Source organism: Ambystoma mexicanum, chromosome 7p, assembly GCF_040938575.1.
Source record: "Ambystoma mexicanum isolate Mex_15411 chromosome 7p, UKY_AmexF1_1, whole genome shotgun sequence".
In the NCBI taxonomy this organism is placed as follows: domain Eukaryota; kingdom Metazoa; phylum Chordata; class Amphibia; order Caudata; family Ambystomatidae; genus Ambystoma; species Ambystoma mexicanum.
Window position 1 is genome coordinate 71194568 of NC_090939.1, and position 16588 is coordinate 71211155.

Here is a 16588-nt window from a genome sequence, read left to right on the forward strand (position 1 = left end):
GAATTTCCTATCCTTAAGCAAACATGCAACACGTTTCTATTCAGTGTACTGCCGAAAGTCTGACTAGGTCTTTGAAATGTGCTGCTTTGTTGATCACCCGCAAGGAGTGATGCTTCCACCGATAACCTTCCCCGGCCCCTGTGCTAGTCTCTAACACTAGTTGATAGAGCACTGTAAAAGTGAGGGATTGTAGCAGTAAACACTCTCTGGGATATTTGCAGACCCACAATACTTTGCAAGCAACGCATATTTAAATGCCTCAACATATGATGTGCATTTTAAGAATGTCATGACTCTGTATGTACACAATTCTTTTGCACTGCATTCAAGATTGTTTGCAACATACCCCACCCATATATCATTGTGTAGGATTACACAAGTGCTCAGTGAAACTGTTTTTGTATAGAAGCGAGTAACCATATAATGTGTAAAGCTCCATGCCCACAGGAACTCTGAACACTTGGAAACGATTCAGATTGTGTGAAAAGCATTCTCCTGCCTGAAAATACGGTGCCCTGATACTATGGACGAGTAATCCCAGGCAAAGTCCATACCCATTATCCCTTGTAGGCTAGGTAAATGATATTGCAAAGTTGCTCTCTACTTGTAGGGTAATGTTAGTAATGCTGAAGTAGGAGACGCTGAGCATCACATTTGTCTTTTCAAAATCTTTAGAGGGCAAATTAATATTTGAGTTTTATGATGCGTTAAATTACAAGGGGGTCACTTCAAAGCACTTTAATGACATATGTACAAAGAAGAGGAAGTATGGGATTTGGTTACACATCCAAGTAGCCTGCTTGCTTACAGTCATTATCCGATATTTGAGCTGGTTAGATTCTTCTGTTCAAGGAGCCAGTTTTTCATATACGTTTTTAACCACTTGTGTTGTATTTTGCTGTTAGGGATTTTAGGTGCATAGTAGTGTAATGCAAATGAGCAGTATATCAAGACCAGTTGCTTATTTTAAGAGACCGAAATTGTCGGGTTATTGCTGAGGCTTTTGCCTCATTAAATCTTTTTGAATATGTGAGAATTGTCTGTGTGTGCTGCTAAAAATCTTCTGAGCGGCACCCAGAAGGAAGCTGGGCAAGCACACATGCACACAGCTTAGAGGGAACATTGCCCCTTAGAGATTGTTGAAGCTCCTAATGTTTGGAACTGGAACTCTATTGGTAAACGCTGCCGGGAAAGTCACTAAATTCAATATACTGCATCCATCTCGGCGGGTGAGTTACAGCCCTCTAGCCCTTTGAACTCTGAGTAGGCCTTTTAACTCATTTTAATGTGTTCTTCTCCTTGCCTTAACAGGCCCCTTTTGGTCCTGAGGAAGGCGATCTACCTACTTTGCTGAAGTGTTCTATGGAAACATTGCTACCCCGCATGTGCTTGAAGTGGTTTTGCACTTCTTCAGCATTGACCATGGTTGTTTGATCGCGGCTGCTTAGCCCTAGATCATCTATTTAGGCTATTAATTATTGCACCTAACTCACCTTTCTGCACAAACTACCCCCTTTCCTTTCCTTAACACTGGGAAACGTGTGGACACTCATTTTCTGTGCACATAATGATGTCAATAGAACTTATTGCCATCATGAAAAGCTTGAAATCATAGAAACGGATGTAAATAAATGGATAAATATGCCTCTCTTTCTAAATAATGTCAAATAAGGTATAAAGAAAATTGGTCAAGAGTGAAATAAACCACTCTTCTTGATTTCTAACCCAGCTCTCAGTGTTGCTTGGATTTATTCAGACACTATACAACGAAAGACTGAAAATATACATTTTCCACTAAGAACAACCTTTGTTCTATTTGATTCTTAGTCATACAAGCCGCACTAACCATCTTTCCTCTACCTACCGCTAGGGATTCGGGAGGCTTCCTGCTACCATCCTAGCCTCCTGGCCCACAAGGATCTGCCTCGCACAGGAAGAAAACTCTGAATGTGTATGTTGTGGGCTGGATAGTTGGCACATGGGCTAGATTGATCCAAGCTGCAGGCACGCACCATACAGGTACTGTGCCGTGGTCACACTGCAGGAGATAGTTGCCAGGGGCACCCAGGCTTTCCAATGTAGCCATGAGCACATGGCTCGACAGTGGCCTGAGGGCACACATGTCACGCACTCATCTGGGATCACCCAAATCAGTAGGGGCTGCAGTTCTGTGATACCACGGCATCAACCAGCATTCCAGGGTTTCAGTACTGTGATCACAAGGCGTTGGCCTGCAGGCCCACTAAATGAGATGCGAGACAGAAATGGCATTCATGGAGTTGCCGCTGCTCTGATGCACGTGCCGGCTGAGGCTCCTCTTATTGGGAGCCAGTCATGACACACTCTTAAAGGGGACGTTTCCACACGCCTCCTTTTTTATAAGAAACAAAACATCTGAATGGCATTACACATGTTCCCCAACTTCGCAGTCGCAGGTGCATTAAACATTATTCTGTTGCGACGAAAAGGTGTAGGTAAGCATGTTGACCAAAGGGTCGGCAAACACATTTCAAGGAAATCTTTATTATACAGGAGAGGTGGGAACTACCCCCCGCCTCTTCCCCCCCACCTCCATTTGACAACACCGTGACCAGCTGCTGGATCCACTTTAAGCATGCACACCATTTGCAGGATTTTAGCTTCACCATACCCATAATTACTGGGACCACTTTAAGCACATCAGTAATGTGTGAGCTCACAGCATCAAATGTACAAGTTTACTGGGTCCTCTTTGAGCATTTAGGGGCATGCAAAAGGACAGCTTAACATCGCACACACCATTGTCTGTGGGGAGCAAGGGGGCATGGCCAGCTCCTGACACAGGCTTGGTATTGTGGCCCCAAGGGTAGGCACAATCATGGGGTTGGGAGACCACTCACTTGGGCAATAACAGCTTATTTATTTGAGAGAAACACTCCTCTCCGTCTGCGTGCAGGCAAAGCGGCCCCGGTGACGCTGGGGGTCACATCTGCTAGGTGGCGGTCAAATCCGTATTGGCAGGGAGTCCATTCCCTTGGGCACTTTAAAAAAAAATGAGTCCAGGAGCCGAAGGCACACTTTACAAACCAGCAAAGCTGCACCCAGGGACACCAGGGGCCACATCGACTGTAGTCTCTTGATGGTTGGGCCAACAGCGGCAAGACACTCATAGCAGGGTGTCTGGGCCTCACTGAAGGAGTGCTCCCCTCAGGCGGGAGTTACTTTCCTTACTGCGGTGGCGGTACAGGCTGCTTCTTCCTCTTTCCTGGGAGGGACTTATGCGCCCTTTCTTCATTTTCATCAGCTCTGATCCCCCCAGAGCAGATAGAATGGCACCTTCTTCTCCCTCAGGCAGGGGCTGCATTTATTGTATTGCTCCTGCTCCCAATACGGAGCAGAGTGAAGGAGGACTCTCCTTTCTTCCGGAGCGCATAGCATGCTCCGTTTTTGATGTATCTGCTCCATACCATGGACCATAGCAGTATGTGCTTCTTTCATCTGCTCCAAACACGAAGCATGCAGCGTTCCCTTGCTCTCCCCTAAGCAGGACATGAGCACGGAGCACAGCGCAAGAAACCCTTCTTCATCTAACATCCGGCTCTGATTACGGAACTCAACAAATGCTTTTTTTTTTTAACTCTGCTCCCGGAGCTTATCCAGCTCACTGCCTTCACGGCGCTCTCTCTTTTTCCTTTTCATTGGAGCTCATATTAAACGTCATGAGGCCCGGGAACCCAGCAGCTTCCAGCTCTGTCACGGAGAGCGCAGCACACTTTCCTTTTACCTTCTTTTTTTTCATGCAGCTCCGAGCTCTGTTCACAGAGCGCTTCGGATACACCACACCCCACAAGCACAGCAGTTCTCATGGACCCCTCATCGCCATTGTTGTGGGCTGGCTCGTGAGCACACAGGCCAGCCCGATCCAGGCTGCAGGCACGGACCATACAGTTATTGTGCCGTGGTCACAAGGTGGGAGACAGTTGCTGGGGGCACCCAGGTTTTCCATTGGATCACTCGGATCAGTGGGGGCTGCAGTACCAGGATCAGACCATTCCAGACGAAGACTCCTGATGAGGAGACAGATGTACCCCTGCACCCCCCACTCTCTGCAGAGTTGGAGCTAGAACACCAAAGGTCTCCAGCGGGGAGATATTTAGGGAGAGAGAGTTGGGTGTAGCAGGGTCCCAGGCCCCAGTAAGCCTTGTGGATGATGCAGAGGGTCTTGAATTTGATCCTAGCAGCAACCAGGAGCCAGTGGGGAGCTTTAGGGCTGGAGAAATGCAGTCCCTGGGCTTGAGGCCAAGGATAAGTCTTGCAGTCCTATTCTGGATTAGTTGAAGGGGCCGAAGGGAGGATAACGGAAGATTGAGGAAGAGACTGTTGCAGTAGTCCAGCCTATATAGGACCAGAGCTCTGGAGACATTGAGTTTCTGGGGGAAGGTGATGAAAGGAAGAGTGCCTCTGGGGAGGTGCAGCTGATACTGGGCCTTCTTGGCAAGGTGCGCAATGTGAGGAGAGAAGAAGAGAAGGGTCAAAGATGACACCAAGGTTTATTGCCTAACAAGAGGGAGAGGGGGCCCATAGAGGGTGGCCAGAAGGAAGGCGGTAGCAGGGATCCGAATGACAAGTATCTCAATCTTACTGGCATTAAGGCAGAGATCATTGGCAGAACACCATGCCTGAATAGCTGTCAGACAATCGGGGATGAGGGAGGGGGAAGAGCAGGCAGTAGAGGGGAGCTTGAAGGAGAGTTGCCTGGTGTCTGCATAACACTGGAAGTGCAGGGAGAATGAAGAGATCGGAGGGGCGAGGTTGTTGTTCAAGAGCCACAGCAAGAGGATTGAGCGTGTGAAAGGGGAGAGAAAAGAACCCAGTTATACCTGAGAAGGACGTTCAGAGAGGAAAGAGGTCAAGCAGTCAAGTGCCAGGCCTGTGATGCCAAGGGTGTCATATAACCGATTAGTCAGGGTGGCGTGATTGGCCGTGTTGATGGCAAAGGAAGGATCCAGAAGGATAAGAATGGATGGAGAGTTGGAGTCAATATTTGAGAGCAAGTCTTCACAGGTGTTCAGTAAAGCAGTTTCCGTACCTCTGGCTGCTTTGAAGCCAGACTGGTGGTCGTGGAGGCAACCAAAAGATTCTGTGTGCTGGATTAGTTGTGGGATGACCAGCTTTTCCAGGAATTTGCTGAGGAAGGGGGTAATGGAGATAGGGCGCTAGTTAGCAGGGCCGGAGGGGTCGGCAGAAGGCTTTTTGAGGAGAGGATGCACAAGGGAGTGCTTGAAGAGTAGCAGGACGGAGCCAGTGGCAAAGGAGTCATTACAGAAATCGGCCAAGGCTGGTGCAACAATGGCAATGTTGTCCTTATTGGTTCTGGAGGAGCAGGGGAGCACCTGTTTGGAGGAGGCTGTCATAGAGAGGACTTGTCTAGAGACCTCATCAGGTGCTTGGGCGAGAAAGAGGAGAGTAAGAGTGGAGAGTATAGAAGTACCAGGGGAGGCCTGCGAGCAGGGGACAGATAGGGAGGGGGTAGAGGAGAGTGAGGACAGGATGTCCTGAGTTATTGTTAACAAGTGGGAGGCCAATGAAGTACAGAGGGCCAGGGATGGCAAGGGAGAGGTGGAGAATGCAGTAGAATTGGCAAGTTCCTTGCAGAGTTTAAACAATTTGCCTGTGTTGTTAGTGGGCCCAGAGATGCAGGCTTGGATATGGGCCCTCTTCTTTGAGCGGAGCGGATAGAGTCTGTATTGCCTTTGGAGCAGGTGGCAAGTCAGTCTGTCAGAGGATGTGCCTGATGTTTGCCACTTCCGCCCAGCAATTCTGCACTTGCGTTTCAGAGAGACCATGTCGGAGTCATACCAGTTGTTGCGCTTGAAGACAGGCTTCATGCAGATCCTCATGACAGGGGCAAGGATGCGCAGGGCGTTGGTGATAGGGAGATCAAGATTAGCAAGGGCAGAATCAGAGTGGGAGTCAGTGGTAGGAGTGGGCGGGGGAATGAAAGTGCTGGCAAAAGCAGGGGCTGACATTCGGTTCATCGATCGGTCGAATGATGGAGAAAGAGACTGGCAGTGCAGGTAGAGGCTTATCCGAGAGATCTAAGAGATCCAGGTGAGGGGTCAGGAGAGCATGGTCAGACCAGGAGAGAGGTGTAGTGAGAGGGTTGGAGATGGGGATGTCTGCTGAAAGGAGAGCATCCAGGGTATGTCCGGCTGAGTGTGTCAGACCGGAGGGAGGATTGGTGAGGGAAAGAAAGTCACAGAGGCTGCGGAAGAGTCCAGTGGACGAATCAGGAGAGCCAGGCTGCATGTGGAGGAGAAGTTTGAAGTGGAGGCGAGAAGAGGAGATGTCAGGCCAATCTGAGAGGTAGAGGGAGACCGGACCAGGGGTCCTGTAGATGGTGGCAAGAGTCAACGAGAGGGTTAGAGAGACACCAAGCCTACAGACGAGGAATTCGAAGGAAGAATAGGTCTGAGTGGGAATGATCGTAGCAGGGACCCATTCAGGGAAGATCAAGGCCACTCCGCCTCCAGGCCGGTTAGGCCTGGGCCTTGGAAAGGATCTTGTAGCTCTCAGGGAGGAGTGTCAAAAGCAGTGACAGAGCTGGCAGTGAACCACGTGTCACTAAGAGCGAGAAAGTCAAGGTCAAAGTCTTCAAGAAGGAGACAGCTATCACAGGAGTGTTTAACAGCAGAGCGAGAGTTGAGGGTAGCTAGGTGAAGCTGGTTGCCGCCTTCGAAGGTCTTCTGAAGAGGGCTATAGGGATGTGGTACACCCGTCAGCGATGGGGGAAGGGGCAAGGGGGCTGGCAGACAGAGGAGAGGCAGGGGAAGGGAGGAAGTTGATGAGAGATGGAAGACGCCTATCAAGTAGGAGGAGGTCGGGGTGAGAGCCCTAGATGATGACAGGGCCATTCTGATAGACATTAATGGTGCACCTACATGATGAGAAGCATGCCAGGAGTACTTCCCATCTGGTGCCACCAATTAATGGGTGACGAAAAGAAAGGTGAGAGGGCAGAGACCATGTGGGGAGTCCATGGGTCTGGAGAAGGAGCGACAAAGAGGTTGACTGTGACCGTTTACCTGGAAGAAGCATTGACATAGGTGTCAGCGATAGGCAGGCCTGGGTTAGAGACCAGAAGATCTTTCTTGAACATTTTACTTCCAGGCTTCGAAAGAGGGGTAGGATAGGTGATGAAGTAACAGTTAGAGTAGATAGGGGAAATGGAGAGCACCATGGAGTGAGAGGGCTGGGGGGGGGGGGAGAGAGTGAGAGAGAGAGAGAGAGAGAGAGAGAGAGAGAGAGAGAGAGAGAGAGAGAGAGAGAGAGAGAGAGAGAGAGAGAGAGAGAGATAATATTATATATATATATATATATATATATATATTAGGTGGCGTAAGCCAAAACTATTCCTTTGGAATACAGCTAGAGTGAAATGGCATATGAGGAGGGATACAAAGCGTGTAGGTGCTGGTTGGCTATATACCCATGCCCATGGCCATGTTATTCCCTATGGTCACTCCCACCCAACATGGGATTGTTGCCAGCCTTTTGACAGAGTTTGGGCACTCCAATGAAGCAAAATATAAGATTGCAAAGAAAAGCTGCTAACTGGGCTTGCTCAGAAGCTGGCCTGAGCCTTAACACATGAAAATAGGTACATAGCCCGTGGTTGCGCTTCTCATGAAGAATACAATGATGTGCTTTATTTGGTTATTTCATCAAAGATATTTATTTCATATCCAAGAAAGAAATTATAAATGTTGCAAATTACAGTTGTAATGCACTGGTCTATGGATAAATCAGTTAGAATTATTTGATTATCTGTGGTCTTCTATTCAGTTGAATTGCACTGAATTTCTGAAGTCAGTGCTTTTGACCTCTCCTCAAAGTCATCTGTGGTCTTCTATTCAGTTGAATTGCACTGAATTTCTGAAGTCAGTGCTTTTGACCTCTCCTCAAAGTCAATTAAAGTTCTTAAATGTCAATTCAGATGGGTTGAATTGCTGCAGTTGTTTCGTGTGATCTCGACACGCATTTCCCGCTTATCAGGAGGTATAGCGACAGCAATGCTAGGATTTTATAACGGTAATGGTATTTATCATAGATCTTGTTGACTTGGTGCAATTCCTTCGTTGTGCTGGGATTCCATATGTTACATGACTGTTTAAATATCCCCTTAGGTTAGTATGTGTGAAATACACCTTACAAAACAAAGGCATAGTATAGGTTTGTATACCATGTGTATGTACAAGTATTTGAGATTAACTTGTGAGAAATATACTTACTGTAGGTAGTAGGGTTCAGTCACGGCTATTGGTTGCTTGACATGTGGTATTCTTACTTATGTGCTTGATGAGTTGAGCAAAAATGTGTATAACTCAAAAAGAATAGCCTTGATAGGGTAATCCTGCAAGTGTATATAATGGGACTAGTAAGTATGATCCTAATTCTAATGTATTGCCCCAAATTGCCCAATTATTTAGAGCTGAAAGCTAATTCTTGTGGCAAAAAAGCGCTTACCTGGTTTAAGGAGTCTTTGGGCTTGCTGATAAGCAGTAGATGGTCCGATTGCCATGTAATGTGAATCGAAAATGGCTGTCTTAAATAACGTGCAATTACGTAATGACTTAATCGCGTATAATGACACAATGATGTCATACACACGCGCGATCTTGGATTGATTCGTGCAAATGGCACTATGAGAATTGTTAAAAATTGGTATTACTGTGATACTCAAGATAATATTTTGAATGGATTGTGTCTATAATTATTCTATACTTCGCTTTTTTTTTTACTCCAGACTATACCCTGTTCACATTGTGGGTGGATATAAACCATATTTCCAGTGGGATAGTCAATAAAGTATCTGCTAATGCCTTCTTTGTGCGATTTGGTGGTTGAAGTGCTGAGCTTCTATAAACATTCATTCATAAACGTGGCTATGATGTAAGATCTATTGTGAACCACAATAGATGAGATCTGCAGTTATTCATCAGTCATTTTAGTAGGAAGATGTTTAAGCATTTTGTAGTGTTCGATAAAGAAAGATAATCTTAATCAAGACTTGCTCAATGGATATACAATAACTTCAGGACAAGATCTGATGCATACAGACATTAGTGAAATAGATATTGGTATGGGATACAAAGCTTGTAGGTGCTGGTTGAATATATACCCATGCATTGACTGCCCATGGCCATGTTAGTCTCTATGGTCATTCCCACCCAACTCCTGCCTCTCTCCGCCCAAAACATCCTCCAGGGATCTCTTTGAGCTTGGTTTATCAAGCCTTACGATAAAACTTTGAGCTCCAAGTGCCTGCCAGTGTTTTTTTTAAAAGCAGTTTTCTGAAGCTTAATGACTTAATTGGAGCTGTAAACCTACTACTGGTGCAATATAAATGTCTTAACCAGGTCGGCCTTCATCTAGTCTATGTATAAGCACTATGTATGTCCTTCACTGGAGTCCTGTTAAAAACAAACATTGGCGAAGCGAACAGGTTTGGCTTGTGCATATGTATTATGCATTTGCCAGGCACTGCTACTATATGCCTAGGTGCTGGCACCAATTTGTAGCTGTTACCATCAGTGATAAGTTATTAACACTAGGGTGGTGCCTGCCAAATGCTTTTCCCATGCCTACACAAAAGCCAAAACTGTTGGCATTGCCAATGCTAGTTTTTCAACCTGGCTATGAAACCAAAGTTTCCCTTTACAAAAGGGACAGCCGTTGGACCTGGCAAGATGTGAATCATCTTCAAAATCAGCTTTCCAGACTCTTCTAATTGCTGCGTGGCATCGTTCACCTGCAGAGGTGGGCCTCACTAGTATGCATATTTTTTTAATTTCAAACTACATGCGGTGCGCCTTGCATCAGATCTAGCCCTTTGCAAAATGCCGGACATTTCCCTGCAAGGCGCAGGGCAGACTATTGGTGCGTTATCTTTCACTTACATAACTTCCTCAGGCTGGCACTCAGCTTTTGTTACACTCTCTATTTACAATCTCCTGGATCCACCAACCCAAAGTGTCTGTCATATCCCCCAAGCAAATGGCAATCGAAAACCACTGGAAACTTTGAGGCCTGCCACCCTAGAGGGCTCGTCTCACATTGTGCCCTGAATCCCTGGCCATGTCTCTTAGGGCCGGCCGAAACACTGCAACCTCCAAAGGTGGTAGAGGGCACGTGGACCGGAACATAATGGTATTCATTTTTGAATTCTACGTAAATTACGTTGAATGGACCTGTTAAATTTACGCTTTGGTGCAAACAGGTCCCTTCCGGGTAATTTTTATCATTTGTAGATCATAGTGCAAAACTGAGGTGCAAAGTGGAGGCATAATCACCTGCACACCTTCCTTTTGCACTCTGCCTGCAAATTGAGTAAATGCTGCCTGCTATTTATGCATGAGGAACTGGACCTTGACATCTTCGGTCTCACTGAGACATGGTTCATGGCCAGCTCTGTCACCAGCTTTGACACCCTCCTACCTGACAGTTACAAGATCCTCTCGGTGCCCAGACCAAACCGTGCAGGGGGGTTGGGGGTGTGGCCTTTATCTTCCCTGAGTGGATTCCTGCCACTGTCACTCCTACGCAGACCTACTCCTCTTTTGAATGCCTTGTCTGCCGACTCTCTCTCTCTCTCTCCTAGCCATTCCCTTACTGTGGCTACTATCTATCGGCCACCTGGTCAAATTTCCTCCTTCCTCTCCGAGTGGGCGGAGAGGAAGGAGGAAACCTCTCCTCCTCAATCCTGTCCTCAACCACTCAACTCCTCTTTCTTGGAGACTTCAACATCCACCTTGATGCCTCCTGTCCTCCCTCTGGACTCTTTCGCGACCTCTGCGACTCTCTCTCACTCTCTATTCTCCCGTCTGGGCCGACTCACTGTAGGGCACACTCTTGATGCTCTGATCTCTTCTGACCTTCCCCTCTCTGTCCCTCTCTCCACTTCTCTCTCCTGGAGTGATCACTTTCTCCTATCCTCCCACCTCACCCTCCCTACCCCACAGGCAAAGCCACCCTCATCACTGCCACCCACCCTCGCGGTCATCCGACCCATGAAGCGTGTGTCAGTTGAGGTTTTCACTACCACCTTCTCCCCCCCCCCCCTCCGGCTGACTCCCACCCTGACAGAGCTCTCTCCACTCTCCATTCTGCTATATCTGATACTCTTGATATCCATGCCCCTGTCATGAGAATCCACCTGAAGCCCAAAGCCAAATGTAACTCCTGGTATGACTCGGATCTCGTCACCCTTAAACGCAAGTGCAGGGTGGCAGAGAGGAAATGGCGTGCTTCATGTTCATCCTCTGACAAACTGGCCTGCCGCCTGCTCCAAAGGCAATACCGGCTCTCCGTTCTCACTAAGAAGAGATCCCTTATCCAAGCCCGCATCCCTGCGGCATCTAACAATTCGGCCGAACTCTTTAAAATCTGCAAGGAGCTGACCAACCCTGCTGCAGTCTCTACCTCTCCTATCCCCTCCCAGGCCCTCTGCACGGCACTGGCCTCTCACTTCATTTATAAAACTCAGGACATCCTGTCCTCACTCTCTTCCTATCACCCCCCCCCCTCTATTCCCTGCTCTTCCTCAGGCCCTTCTGCAGCCTCCCCTCCTCCCTCCTTCTCTGCCTTTCCCATTTTTTCTGCTGACGAGGTTTAGAGACAAGTCCGTTCTATGAAAGTCTCGTCTAAACAGGTCCACCCCTGTTCCTCCAAAACTATCAAGGACCACATCGACACCTTGGCTCCTGCCCTGGCTGACTTCTGCAATCACTCCTTCGCCTCTGGAGTCTTCCCATCCCCCCTCAAGCACTCCATTGTGCACCCCCTTCTTAAGAAACCCTCTTCGGACCCCTCCTGCCCAGCAAACTATCGCCCAATCTCTATCACTCCCTTCCTGGGCAAGCTCCTGGAGAAACTGGCCATCTCCCAGCTTAATCTCCATGCTGAATCTGTTAGTCTTCATGACCATCAGTCTGGCTTCAGAGCTGCCAGAAGCACGGAAACTGCTCTCCTGAACATCCGTGAGGACCTGCTCTCAAACCTTAACTCTAATACCCCTTGTGTTCTCATTTTGCTCGATCTCTCTTCTGCCTTTGACACTGTCAACCACACCATACTGCTCAACCGTCTCCGTGATAACCTGGGTATCACTGGTCAGGCTCTGGCGTGGCTGACCTCCTTCCTCTCCAATCGACCCTCCCAGGTCCAACTGGGGTCCTTCCTCTCTGACATCTTTTTCTCTACCTGTGGTGTCCCCCAGGGATTTAACCTCTCCCCCTGGCTTCTCAGACAGTATCTGGCACTTCTTGCCCACCGCATCGTCGCTCTTTGTCCCAACTTTCAGTGCTACGCGGATGACACCCAGCTCATCTTCAGGCTACCCTCAGCCTCCTCTTCCCCTTCCATCATCTCTGTCTTTCTGCTATCCATGAATGGTGTGCTGCCAACGACCTGTGCCTTAATGCCAGTAAGACTAAGATTCTACTCACCGACACACCCACTCCCTCCTTCCCTGCAGCTCTCTGGCCTGCCTCCCTTGGCCCTCTTCCTGCTCCTACCTGCAAGGCAAAAAACCCCAGGGTCATCTTCGACTCCACACTCCCTTTCTCTCCTCACATATCTGATGTCTCTAAGAAGTCACACTACCAGCTGCACCTCCTCAGAGGTATCCTTCCTTTCCTCTCCTTCCCCCAGAAGCTCACTGTCTCTAGAGCCCTGGTTCTCTCGAAGCTGGACTACTGTAACAGCCTCTATCTAAATCTGCCTGCCTCTACTCTCCGCCCTTTGCAACTCATCCAGAACAGGACTGCGAGACTTGTCCTTGGCCTCAAGCCCAGGGACCGTATCTCTCCAGGACTGAAATCACTAGTGTGGCTCCCAGTGGCTCCGAGTATTAAGTTTAAAACCCTCTGCATTGTCCACAAGGCCTTCTGGGGCCTTGGGCCCAAATACCTTCAACTCTCTCGTCCTAAATATCTTCCTTCTCGAGCTCTTCGCTCATCCACCTCCAACTCCCTCAGGGTCAGCCGCTTCTCCAAGCAACGAGTTGGGGGTAGATCTCTCTCTGCAGCAGGGGCCTCCCTCTGGAACAGCCTCTCTGCCCCCCTGAAACTTAAAGAGAACCATCTCCGGTTCCGGAAGCACCTCAAAGCCTTCCTCTTTGCCTCCGCTTTCTCTCCCTCTCTCCCCTGCTAAAACCACTGAATCTGCACTAAATCTGCAACTGGGCCACTCACCGATCTCGGTCCTTGGCCCAGCCACTCTTCCTGCACTGCCTCACTGCACTACGGGACTGTCTCTGTATCTTACAGCCCCTCCTCCCGGCACTTACCTTGCACTTGCCACCAGCTGGCCCTATTATTTATCTTGTATCCTACTAACCCCGTACTGCACTTTTCCCTTCCCCTCTACCCTTGCACTTGCGCGATCTGAATGACACCTGGCCTAGTAGGATCGTTGTCTGTCTCCTCTTGTTCCCCCCCCCTTGCCTCGTCGCGCCTTGAAACACTTCTGTATAGGCGCGTTACAAATGCCATATCATATCATATATCATGGCAGGCAGCATTTACAATGGGTTCCTATGGAATCCCACCTGCTGTTTGCTGGTGTAAAAAGAAGGTGGATTCCCTCTGAATCCATATCCTTTACGCCAGAATAAAAATATCAGGTGGTTTTAATGCTGGAGTATTTGTATGACTGGAAGGATAAGGAGGAAGAATCATAAGTACGATCTATGCCCCATCTCAGCGATACAAATCCATCAAATTTCGGTGTAACGGAAACACGTTTTATGCATGACTTTTACGCATTAATTGTATGCTACTCCTCGCTCAACATGAGCCCTAAAATATCTCGCTTCTATTTCATTGTCCTTTGCTGAGTGTTTTCCATCCCAATTAAATCGGGACTGGAGAGGACAGGGCCGTGCAGCAGGACGCTGCATAGAAACGGCAGTAGGGGAGAAAGGAAAAATAGAAGTGGGAAAACGAGAAGGCAAAGTTTGCATGCTGCTCACAAAAAAAGCAGAAAACTTGAATTCCTGAGTGCCGTCTGCGCAACCAATGAAAACAGGAATGCTGTCTACCTCTCCCTCCTGTGCTGCGCTCCAGAGACAGCACTGGCACGACTTTAGACAGAGCCCTTAGGTTAATAGGCAGCTGTGGTGGCAACTCGTGCTAAGCAGATGGCGCTTACTCAGAAGCGTTTATATAGAAATAAAATAAATCTGGGACTGCAATCCCGCTCTGACTGTCACTGGCAGGATTTATGTCTGTTTTCCATGACTATATTTTTTTATAGTGTTTTCTCTTCCAGATGTGCCATAATAGGGAGAAAACCACAGCCCTATTAATAGCACTCTGACTAATCTCTGTGTGGCAGCTGGTCTCGGTGCCCACCCTTATTCCATGCAGAATGCCATGCCAGTCCGGAGAAGGGATGAGTGGGGTCGCTATTAGTGTCCCCTGCCTTCAACGGGCTGCTAGGTGCGAGGCCCCTGGTTTAAAATATTTGCCATTCTGCCGCACACCTTTTTGAGTCCTTTTTGTCTTTCTTGTTTGTATGTTTTTCTAAAGAAAACTTTTTACGATTTTCTACTTTCTGACAAAAATCCATTCCTCAAGTGCATGACAATTAGCGATTGATGAAACACCCTGAAATCCAGCACCATCTCCCTGACTGTATCTAAGAATGTCTGGCAAGTGTTTGTTCTCTGCTATTCCTTTCCCCTTCATTTGAACCATGATCTCATAGTGTAACCGGCAGGAAACTGGTAGCGTGTGGTGGAAAACAGGTGGGAGGAATGACGCACTAGCAATATCCAATAAAGACCACATATGCAGAGCTTCAGATTAGATTTGGAAGTTGTAGGATTTTACTACAGTTTTTGGAAAATTTGACGTAAAAGTTAATTTAGGCTAGTAAATAAGTAGTTCTTGGTGTTGACTGGCTGGCACGTAAAAATGCTTTCAAATTTTGAAAACATTGCTATTTTTGTTGTCACACATACCTTGCAGAAATGACCGTACATTCAATTTTTAAATAATTTTATGCCCTCTTCTGATCAGATATAATAGAGAATGTGTCTGACATGTCCTGCTGATGCCTCTGGTCTGAACACATTTATGCCGCAATACAGGTGGCAACAAGGGGCAGACACCAGCTTATATATTTTTTTGTTGGGACTATTGGCCTAAATTTAGGGAGAACAATAGTCATGTGCACCGCTTAACTGGAAAGCTGTGTATATGGCTTCATGAGACCACAGCCTGTAACAATGATAATTTGTATTTGTAGTTAGATATTTTTAAAACACAAAAGGTAGTGTACCGGGCCGACTGAACTGCATCAGGTGGAACAGCTGGTGGACTACTCGTGTGAATATCGAAACCCTGACAATTATTGAGGTAGTTTTGTTGGTCAGGACTAGGAAAAAAGGAGCGTTTTTATATGTTTGTGAAAAGCCATGAGAGAGTCTTGGTAGCTCAGTGAGAGAGAAAGGCTTTTCCAGAGCTTGCACACGAGCACAGAGAAGCACCTTTCGCCTATGGCAGAATAATAACTATTAGGGACATTGAGTACGAAGGTATTAGAAGATGGGAGAGGGCGAGATGGTTGGCTAAAGTTCACTGCGTTTGGAAAGATAAGATGCAGTCAATCCATGCACGCATTTGAACACCAGGCATAGGATTCTGAACGTAATCCGAGAGTGAAGGGGGAGCCAATGGATGCTACACCTAGCAAGAGAGATTGATGAGTCTCTTGGAAGTTTGCAAACTAATCGGACTGCAGAGTTCTGAGGCACCTGCAGACGGTGAACCAGATATTGAAGGCTGGCATGAAGAGCGTTGGCGTAGTCAAACCTTGATAAATGCAGGTTTAGGCTCCACATTTTGTATGTAACCAATCACAAGCTCTTTTCTTGGTGCAGTAGTTTCTTCCAAACAAGAGTCTACAAAAATGGTCTGGGATCGAAGATGCCGCTGGTGAAAATTCCAGTTAACCATTTATGGTTCTGGCAATTGGAGCTTCGGACATCTACTGGACTGCTTTGGTAAACATGCTAGGTGATTCTATTTGCATTTTAACTACTTTTATTAGTGACCATGTTTTTCCTGTTGGTTTCAGGTGGTACTTTTGTTTCATCTGCAATATTTTTCCTTTTCTCTGTCCTTTCATGCACCTGAACGTGGACCGGAATATTGGCCTTCCTTTCACTAGTATCGGGCATAAGCTGGTTGACATTCTCTGGGCCTCATTATGAGTTGGCCGGTATAAAAAGCAAATTACCGGCATGCGGGTGCAACCGTGTCTGTGTAACCCTGCTGCCGGAATCAACGGTTGATCCGAGTCAGCAGGCACGCGCATACCGGCAAGCCTGTAATGGCTGCACCGGCATGCCGGTAAGGCCCTCCAAACCCCTGATGGCGGCATCATCAATGCCGCAGATACCGGCACCGGCAGCCTAGATGCCGTAAGGAACGGTACCGTTGATACCGGTATCGTAAATACCGGTACCGGAAGTGCCAGTACCGGAAGTAACGTCATTGCGCCGGAATGGGAGATGCTCCGGCGGCCATCTTTAAAAGCACAA